The sequence below is a fragment of the Taudactylus pleione genome, unplaced genomic scaffold, assembly GCF_031769625.1.
Source record: "Taudactylus pleione unplaced genomic scaffold, aTauple2 ptg004150l, whole genome shotgun sequence".
In the NCBI taxonomy this organism is placed as follows: domain Eukaryota; kingdom Metazoa; phylum Chordata; class Amphibia; order Anura; family Myobatrachidae; genus Taudactylus; species Taudactylus pleione.
Window position 1 is genome coordinate 1 of NW_028288443.1, and position 11,073 is coordinate 11,073.

The 11,073-nt window shown below is 38.9% G+C and overlaps 1 long non-coding RNA gene across 1 annotated transcript; it reads left to right on the forward strand.

Moving 5' to 3' along the window:
• The first annotated feature begins 9,240 nt into the window (after nt 1-9,240).
• LOC148430279 (uncharacterized) lies at nt 9,241-10,634 on the forward strand. Its single transcript, XR_015877626.1, has 2 exons — nt 9,241-9,463; nt 10,134-10,634. It is a non-coding gene; the product is annotated as an uncharacterized LOC148430279 (long non-coding RNA).
• Nucleotides 10,635-11,073: the final 439 nt, after the last annotated feature.

Here is an 11,073-nt window from a genome sequence, read left to right on the forward strand (position 1 = left end):
GTTGGCAGGTTTGTTTTGAGTATACATTTTCTTTACTTCCTAGAATTTCTGCACTTCTCACTTGAGCAGCTACTCTAATGAACATTGAGGGTTTTGGATACGTGAAAGAAAATGGTTTGCTTCAATGTTACAAGGGGAAACTGGTGTCTTCAAACATGGTGGATATTATAGACTGGTTTGTGTGTGGCCATATCAAGAGGCCATCAGGATACAGTGCTGCAGACTATTGAGTTTCTAAAGCTACCAGACAAGATTCTTACGAACTTCCATGCCCAGGTAATGCTTGTTTTAATATCCTAATAGTCTGTATTGTTTAGTTTAACCTAATTTAATTATCCTTAAAACTTAAAATGGCATCATACTGTGTGGTGCTGTTCTGTAAGGCACCGTATGGAGTGGCATTATATAGTATGGATGCTTGCTTTTAGTATCTTAATAGTATGCATTATTGCATTTAACCTAGTGTAATTGTTCTACCGACTGTTAGTATAGCATCATGCTGTGTAGTGCTGTTCTGTAAGGCACCGTATGGAGTGGCATTATATAGTATGGATGCTTCCTGTTGAATATTTTGCTTGCTTTTAGTATCTTAATAGTATGCATTATTGCATTTAACCTAGTGTAATTGTTCTACTAACTGTTAGTATAGCATCATGCTGTGTAGTGCTGTTCTGTAAGGCACCGTATGGAGTGGCATTATATAGTATGGATGCTTCCTGTTGAATATTTTGCTTGCTTTTAGTATCTTAATAGTATGCATTATTGCATTTAACCTAGTGTAATTGTTCTACTAACTGTTAGTATAGCATCATGCTGTGTAGTGCTGTTCCGTAAGGCACCGTATGGAGTGGCATTATATAGTATGGATGCTTCCTGTTGAATATTTTGCTTGCTTTTAGTATCTTAATAGTATGCATTATTGCATTTAACCTAGTGTAATTGTTCTACCGACTGTTAGTATAGCATCATGCTGTGTAGTGCTGTTCCGTAAGGCACCGTATGGAGTGGCATTATATAGTATGGATGCTTGCTTTTAGTATCTTAATAGTATGCATTATTGCATTTAACCTAGTGTAATTGTTCTACCGACTGTTAGTATAGCATCATGCTGTGTAGTGCTGTTCTGTAAGGCACCGTATGGAGTGGCATTATATAGTATGGATGCTTCCTGTTGAATATTTTGCTTGCTTTTAGTATCTTAATAGTATGCATTATTGCATTTAACCTAGTGTAATTGTTCTACCAACTGTTAGTATAGCATCATGCTGTGTAGTGCTGTTCCGTAAGGCACCGTATGGAGTGGCATTATATAGTATGGATGCTTGCTTTTAGTATCTTAATAGTATGCATTATTGCATTTAACCTAGTGTAATTGTTCTCAAAACTGTTAGTATAGCATCATGCTGTGTAGTGCTGTTCCGTAAGGCACCGTATGGAGTGGCATTACATAGTATGGATGCTTCCTTTTGCATATTTTTGCTTGCTTTTAGTATCTTCATAGTTTACATTATTGCATTTAACCTAGTGTAATTGTCCTTAAAAGTTTAAATAGCATCATGCTGTGTAGTGCTGTTCCGTATGGAGTGGCATAAAGTATGGTTGTTTTTAGTTAGTATTTTTAATACTATGCATTATTGCATTTAACCTAGTTTGTGTCCTTAAAACTGTTATACAGCATGTGTGGTGCTGTTCCGTAATGGTGCGTATCCACATTGCAATTTAAATCGCACATGTATCGTGCACATTTTGGTCAAACTACCAGTGATGCGTGCGCCCGCAGGTCGGTTCCGACATCTATCATCGCCCGTACATGCTGGTCAACCTGACAATCACGTCAGGTTCCGCATGTACGGCGATGATGAATGTGTGTGCTACACTGAACGTTCAGTGTAGGCACATTACAGACATGGAAACGACATCACGATTACAATGTCGTAATCGTGCTGTCATTTCCATGTCTGGTAGTGGATACGCACCTTTAGGCAGCGTATGGAGTGGCATTATAAATTATGGTTGCTTTTAGTTATAATCGTAATAGTATATATTATTGAATTTAACCTAGTTTAATTGTCCTTAACTGTTAGTATAGCATCATGCTATGTGGTGCTGTTCCGTATGGAGTGGCATTCTATAGTATGGTTGCTTCCTGTTAGTAGCATATCCCGCTTGCTTTTAGGTAATATATTAATAGGTTACACTTAACAAATACAAACTATATTTATTGCCCCTAAAACTTAGTATGGTGTGGCGTGTCATAATGCTGTATATTTCCTGCCTGTAGGGTGTTGTACCAATTATTTACAATTGGCAGTGTTATATTTTCAGTAGAAACTTTCTTTACCTCCTAGAATTACTGCACTTCTCATTCCAGCAGCTACTCTAATGAACATTGAGGTTTTTGGATACCTTAAAGAAAATGATTTGCTTCATCCATTGGCAGTGGTACAAGCGGAAACCAGTGTCTTCAAACAGCTTGGATATTATAGATGGCTTTGTGGTGGACATTACAGGAGTTTATCAGGATACAGTGCTGCAGACTATTGAGCCTATGAAGCTACCAGACAAGACGCTTACTGACGACTATCCAGAGGCAATGATATCCTGTATTCATTGTAAGTAATTGGCTTGCTTTAATATCTTAATAGGTTACATCCAACAATACAAACTATATTTTCATTCTCTATAAAACTACTTTGGCTTTATGCTGTGAGGTGCTGTGACGTAAGGTGCCGTGCGACATGTCATCCTACAGTATGGTGCTTTGTGGTTATCACTCTCATATCCTTCTTTCTTTTTCTTTAATGTCTTCTTTTCTCTCAAATGTTGCGATTCGATGGTTCCGGTCTATGCAGCAGTGAGTCTCTATAGCAGTGTTAGTCTGCATTCCCAGTAGTTGGTTCCAGAACTGAGTTCCGCTACGAACGGTTGCAGACCTTCACGGCTAAGACTCCAGTTCTGTATATCTTCGTCATGCTGAGAGATGCTGTGAGGTGCTGTGCTGTGAGGTGTTGTGTCGTAAGGTGCCGTGCGAGATGTCATCCTACAGTATGGTGCTTTGTGGTTATCACTCTCATATCCTTCTTTCTTTTTCTTTAATGTCTTCTTTTCTCTCAAATGTTGCGATTCGATGGTTCCGGTCTATGCAGCAGTGAGTCTCTATAGCAGTGTTAGTCTGCGTTCCCAGTAGTTGGTTCCAGGACTGAGTTCCGCTACGAACGGTTGCAGACCTTCACGGCTAAGACTCCAGTTCTGTATATCTTCGTCATGCTGAGAGATGCTGTGAGGTGCTGTGTGGTGTTGTGCCGTAAGGTGCCGTGCGACATGTCATCCTACAGTATGGTGCTTTGTGGTTGTCACTCTCATATCCTTCTTTCTTTTTCTTTAATGTCTTCTTTTCTCTCAAATGTTGCGATTCGATGGTTCCGGTCTATGCAGCATTGAGTCTCTATAGCAGTGTTAGTCTGCATTCCCAGTAGTTGGTTCCAGAACTGAGTTCCGCTACGAACGGTTGCAGACCTTCACGGCTAAGACTCCAGTTCTGTATATCTTCGTCATGCTGAGAGATGCTGTGAGGTGCTGTGCTGTGTGGTGTTGTGCCGTAAGGTGCCGTGCGACATGTCATCCTACAGTATGGTGCTTTGTGGTTGTCACTCTCATATCCTTCTTTCATTTTTTTTTCATGTCTTCATAGTTTATTGTTGATTGTAACCTTTTTGTCTCTCATTGTCCCTATTTACAGTTGGCAGGTTTGTTTTGAGTATACATTTTCTTTACTTCCTAGAATTTCTGCACTTCTCACTTGAGCAGCTACTCTAATGAACATTGAGGGTTTTGGATACGTGAAAGAAAATGGTTTGCTTCAATGTTACAAGGGGAAACTGGTGTCTTCAAACATGGTGGATATTATAGACTGGTTTGTGTGTGGCCATATCAAGAGGCCATCAGGATACAGTGCTGCAGACTATTGAGTTTCTGAAGCTACCAGACAAGATTCTTACGAACTTCCATGCCCAGGTAATGCTTGTTTTAATATCCTAATAGTCTGTATTGTTTAGTTTAACCTAATTTAATTATCCTTAAAACTTAAAATGGCATCATACTGTGTGGTGCTGTTCTGTAAGGCACCGTATGGAGTGGCATTATATAGTATGGATGCTTGCTTTTAGTATCTTAATGGTATGCATTATTGCATTTAACCTAGTGTAATTGTTCTACCAACTGTTAGTATAGCATCATGCTGTGTAGTGCTGTTCCGTAAGGCACCGTATGGAGTGGCATTATATAGTATGGATGCTTGCTTTTAGTATCTTAATAGTATGCATTATTGCATTTAACCTAGTGTAATTGTTCTACCAACTGTTAGTATAGCATCATGCTGTGTAGTGCTGTTCCGTAAGGCACCGTATGGAGTGGCATTATATAGTATGGATGCTTCCTGTTGAATATTTTGCTTGCTTTTAGTATCTTAATAGTATGCATTATTGCATTTAACCTAGTGTAATTGTTCTACCAACTGTTAGTATAGCATCATGCTGTGTAGTGCTGTTCCGTAAGGCACCGTATGGAGTGGCATTATATAGTATGGATGCTTGCTTTTAGTATCTTAATAGTATGCATTATTGCATTTAACCTAGTGTAATTGTTCTCAAAACTGTTAGTATAGCATCATGCTGTGTAGTGCTGTTCCGTAAGGCACCGTATGGAGTGGCATTACATAGTATGGATGCTTCCTTTTGCATATTTTTGCTTGCTTTTAGTATCTTCATAGTTTACATTATTGCATTTAACCTAGTGTAATTGTCCTTAAAAGTTTAAATAGCATCATGCTGTGTAGTGCTGTTCCGTATGGAGTGGCATAAAGTATGGTTGTTTTTAGTTAGTATTTTTAATACTATGCATTATTGCATTTAACCTAGTTTGTGTCCTTAAAACTGTTATACAGCATGTGTGGTGCTGTTCCGTAATGGTGCGTATCCACATTGCAATTTAAATCGCACATGTATCGTGCACATTTTGGTCAAACTACCAGTGATGCGTGCGCCCGCAGGTCGGTTCCGACATCTATCATCGCCCGTACATGCTGGTCAACCTGACAATCACGTCAGGTTCCGCATGTACGGCGATGATGAATGTGTGTGCTACACTGAACGTTCAGTGTAGGCACATTACAGACATGGAAACGACATCACGATTACAATGTCGTAATCGTGCTGTCATTTCCATGTCTGGTAGTGGATACGCACCTTTAGGCAGCGTATGGAGTGGCATTATAAATTATGGTTGCTTTTAGTTATAATCGTAATAGTATATATTATTGAATTTAACCTAGTTTAATTGTCCTTAACTGTTAGTATAGCATCATGCTATGTGGTGCTGTTCCGTATGGAGTGGCATTCTATAGTATGGTTGCTTCCTGTTAGTAGCATATCCCGCTTGCTTTTAGGTAATATATTAATAGGTTACACTTAACAAATACAAACTATATTTATTGCCCCTAAAACTTAGTATGGTGTGGCGTGTCATAATGCTGTATATTTCCTGCCTGTAGGGTGTTGTACCAATTATTTACAATTGGCAGTGTTATATTTTCAGTAGAAACTTTCTTTACCTCCTAGAATTACTGCACTTCTCATTCCAGCAGCTACTCTAATGAACATTGAGGTTTTTGGATACCTTAAAGAAAATGATTTGCTTCATCCATTGGCAGTGGTACAAGCGGAAACCAGTGTCTTCAAACAGCTTGGATATTATAGATGGCTTTGTGGTGGACATTACAGGAGTTTATCAGGATACAGTGCTGCAGACTATTGAGCCTATGAAGCTACCAGACAAGACGCTTACTGACGACTATCCAGAGGCAATGATATCCTGTATTCATTGTAAGTAATTGGCTTGCTTTAATATCTTAATAGGTTACATCCAACAATACAAACTATATTTTCATTCTCTATAAAACTACTTTGGCTTTATGCTGTGAGGTGCTGTGACGTAAGGTGCCGTGCGACATGTCATCCTACAGTATGGTGCTTTGTGGTTATCACTCTCATATCCTTCTTTCTTTTTCTTTAATGTCTTCTTTTCTCTCAAATGTTGCGATTCGATGGTTCCGGTCTATGCAGCAGTGAGTCTCTATAGCAGTGTTAGTCTGCATTCCCAGTAGTTGGTTCCAGAACAGAGTTCCGCTACGAACGGTTGCAGACCTTCACGGTTAAGACTCCAGTTCTGCATATCTTCGTCATGCTGAGAGATGCTGTGAGGTGCTGTGCTGTGAGGTGTTGTGTCGTAAGGTGCCGTGCGACATGTCATCCTACAGTATGGTGCTTTGTGGTTATCACTCTCATATCCTTCTTTCTTTTTCTTTAATGTCTTCTTTTCTCTCAAATGTTGCGATTCGATGGTTCCGGTCTATGCAGCAGTGAGTCTCTATAGCAGTGTTAGTCTGCGTTCCCAGTAGTTGGTTCCAGGACTGAGTTCCGCTACGAACGATTGCAGATCTTCACGGCTAAGACTCCAGTTCTGTATATCTTCGTCATGCTGAGAGATGCTGTGAGGTGCTGTGCTGTGTGGTGTTGTGCCGTAAGGTGCCGTGCGACATGTCATCCTACAGTATGGTGCTTTGTGGTTATCACTCTCATATCCTTCTTTCTTTTTCTTTAATGTCTTCTTTTCTCTCAAATGTTGCGATTCGATGGTTCCGGTCTATGCAGCATTGAGTCTCTATAGCAGTGTTAGTCTGCATTCCCAGTAGTTGGTTCCAGAACTGAGTTCCGCTACGAACGGTTGCAGACCTTCACGGTTAAGACTCCAGTTCTGCATATCTTCGTCATGCTGAGAGATGCTGTGAGGTGCTGTGCTGTGAGGTGTTGTGTCGTAAGGTGCCGTGCGACATGTCATCCTACAGTATGGTGCTTTGTGGTTATCACTCTCATATCCTTCTTTCTTTTTCTTTAATGTCTTCTTTTCTCTCAAATGTTGCGATTCGATGGTTCCGGTCTATGCAGCAGTGAGTCTCTATAGCAGTGTTAGTCTGCGTTCCCAGTAGTTGGTTCCAGGACTGAGTTCCGCTACGAACGGTTGCAGATCTTCACGGCTAAGACTCCAGTTCTGTATATCTTCGTCATGCTGAGAGATGCTGTGAGGTGCTGTGCTGTGTGGTGTTGTGCCGTAAGGTGCCGTGCGACATGTCATCCTACAGTATGGTGCTTTGTGGTTGTAACTCTCATATCCTTCTTTCATTTTTTTTTCATGTCTTCATAGTTTATTGTTGATTGTAACCTTTTTGTCTCTCATTGTCCCTATTTACAGTTGGCAGGTTTGTTTTGAGTATACATTTTCTTTACTTCCTAGAATTTCTGCACTTCTCACTTGAGCAGCTACTCTAATGAACATTGAGGGTTTTGGATACGTGAAAGAAAATGGTTTGCTTCAATGTTACAAGGGGAAACTGGTGTCTTCAAACATGGTGGATATTATAGACTGGTTTGTGTGTGGCCATATCAAGAGGCCATCAGGATACAGTGCTGCAGACTATTGAGTTTCTAAAGCTACCAGACAAGATTCTTACGAACTTCCATGCCCAGGTAATGCTTGTTTTAATATCCTAATAGTCTGTATTGTTTAGTTTAACCTAATTTAATTATCCTTAAAACTTAAAATGGCATCATACTGTGTGGTGCTGTTCTGTAAGGCACCGTATGGAGTGGCATTATATAGTATGGATGCTTGCTTTTAGTATCTTAATAGTATGCATTATTGCATTTAACCTAGTGTAATTGTTCTACTAACTGTTAGTATAGCATCATGCTGTGTAGTGCTGTTCCGTAAGGCACCGTATGGAGTGGCATTATATAGTTTGGATGCTTCCTGTTGAATATTTTGCTTGCTTTTAGTATCTTAATAGTATGCATTATTGCATTTAACCTAGTGTAATTGTTCTACTAACTGTTAGTATAGCATCATGCTGTGTAGTGCTGTTCTGTAAGGCACCGTATGGAGTGGCATTATATAGTATGGATGCTTCCTGTTGAATATTTTGCTTGCTTTTAGTATCTTAATAGTATGCATTATTGCATTTAACCTAGTGTAATTGTTCTACCGACTGTTAGTATAGCATCATGCTGTGTAGTGCTGTTCCGTAAGGCACCGTATGGAGTGGCATTATATAGTATGGATGCTTGCTTTTAGTATCTTAATAGTATGCATTATTGCATTTAACCTAGTGTAATTGTTCTACCGACTGTTAGTATAGCATCATGCTGTGTAGTGCTGTTCTGTAAGGCACCGTATGGAGTGGCATTATATAGTATGGATGCTTCCTGTTGAATATTTTGCTTGCTTTTAGTATCTTCATAGTTTACATTATTGCATTTAACCTAGTGTAATTGTCCTTAAAAGTTTAAATAGCATCATGCTGTGTAGTGCTGTTCCGTATGGAGTGGCATAAAGTATGGTTGTTTTTAGTTAGTATTTTTAATACTATGCATTATTGCATTTAACCTAGTTTGTGTCCTTAAAACTGTTATACAGCATGTGTGGTGCTGTTCCGTAATGGTGCGTATCCACATTGCAATTTAAATCGCACATGTATCGTGCACATTTTGGTCAAACTACCAGTGATGCGTGCGCCAGCAGGTCGGTTCCGACATCTATCATCGCCCGTACATGCTGGTCAACCTGACAATCACGTTAGGTTCCGCATGTACGGCGATGATGAATGTGTGTGCTACACTGAACGTTCAGTGTAGGCACATTACAGACATGGAAACGACATCACGATTACAATGTCGTAATCGTGCTGTCATTTCCATGTCTGGTAGTGGATACGCACCTTTAGGCAGCGTATGGAGTGGCATTATAAATTATGGTTGCTTTTAGTTATAATCGTAATAGTATATATTATTGAATTTAACCTAGTTTAATTGTCCTTAACTGTTAGTATAGCATCATGCTATGTGGTGCTGTTCCGTATGGAGTGGCATTCTATAGTATGGTTGCTTCCTGTTAGTAGCATATCCCGCTTGCTTTTAGGTAATATATTAATAGGTTACACTTAACAAATACAAACTATATTTATTGCCCCTAAAACTTAGTATGGTGTGGCGTGTCATAATGCTGTATATTTCCTGCCTGTAGGGTGTTGTACCAATTATTTACAATTGGCAGTGTTATATTTTCAGTAGAAACTTTCTTTACCTCCTAGAATTACTGCACTTCTCATTCCAGCAGCTACTCTAATGAACATTGAGGTTTTTGGATACCTTAAAGAAAATGATTTGCTTCATCCATTGGCAGTGGTACAAGCGGAAACCAGTGTCTTCAAACAGCTTGGATATTATAGATGGCTTTGTGGTGGACATTACAGGAGTTTATCAGGATACAGTGCTGCAGACTATTGAGCCTATGAAGCTACCAGACAAGACGCTTACTGACGACTATCCAGAGGCAATGATATCCTGTATTCATTGTAAGTAATTGGCTTGCTTTAATATCTTAATAGGTTACATCCAACAATACAAACTATATTTTCATTCTCTATAAAACTACTTTGGCTTTATGCTGTGAGGTGCTGTGACGTAAGGTGCCGTGCGACATGTCATCCTACAGTATGGTGCTTTGTGGTTGTCACTCTCATATCCTTCTTTCATTTTTTTTTCATGTCTTCATAGTTTATTGTTGATTGTAACTTTTTTGTCTCTCATTGTCCCTATTTACAGTTGGCAGGTTTGTTTTGAGTATACATTTTCTTTACTTCCTAGAATTTCTGCACTTCTCACTTGAGCAGCTACTCTAATGAACATTGAGGGTTTTGGATACGTGAAAGAAAATGGTTTGCTTCAATGTTACAAGAGGAAACTGGTGTCTTCAATCATAGTCGTGCAGATTTCATTCTTGCAAATACATTGCAGTAGGAAGTACAAGTTTATTAGCTCACATGGGGTCATTATTTGCAGTTGTCAAGCCAATGGTTTGTAAGAATGCATTTCCTTACATAGTAAATTACATTGTGTGAAACATTTTGTGATCAACTACAACTTGTTAGGTCTGTAGATCTCTTGGCGCATGTATAGATTGATGGAGTTAAATAAAAATGGTGTATATATTGCTTGATTAAATTGTTGATGTTTGTTCTGCAGCTAAACTCTTCAGTGACCCAAAGTGATGATGAGATAACCACAATAAGTGCTGAGAAGGGAGAATGTGGATATAAAGAGAAATCTCATGAACTATGTCTTTGATGGCGCCACACATCCTGCAACATGACCAACATCAGCCTTGTTCTAATTTGTTTACGTTCAGACCTAACATCATGTTATATGTTGGATGTCACTCTGTCCGAACCGTTTAATGTCTGATATTGCTCCAAGATCATGAAAACCTCATCTGATATTGCCCTATCCCCCCCTCCCTGTGACTATACTGTGCTTCACACTTTTCTCTACATTATCCAATGAAATACCTGTATTATACTGTTCCTGTAAACTTCTATCTGTAAATGATTCTGTAATCATGTGTATAAGATGCTCTGTCTTTCTGTGACAAATTCAGAGATCTAATTTACTTCTCATTACTCTGTGTCACTCTGCAGAAAAGTGGAAATGTTTCCCTAAATAAATTATATTTGCTTTACCACAAAAGACTATGTAATTAATATTTTGCTTTATCAAGATCTTCATCGATATATGCTGTTTTTTTTTATTATTTAACAAAGTACTTCTTAAGGGTTTTCTATGCGTCTATATCCTGGCAATATAGAGACCTCATTTTTGCTGGGAGAAGAAGACTGTACCTGTAGGTAATTACTCCTGAGATGCAACATCCAGGGACCAAAGTTCTTTAGGAAGGTTGTCTAAAAATTTGAGAAATTTAATCACTTTTTACTTAATGTTTAGCACATTTTGGAGCTCCATAACACACTCAGAGGTTTCTTGTAATAAGTTTTAATATTTACTTTTTTGTTTAAATGTGTTATTTCTCTTTAAAGTGTATCCATAGTTATTCAGTTTCTCTTTTTTCTGCATTAAACAATGGTATTTCAGTGCATTCCCCCATGTAATATAGTTCATTGAAACAAGA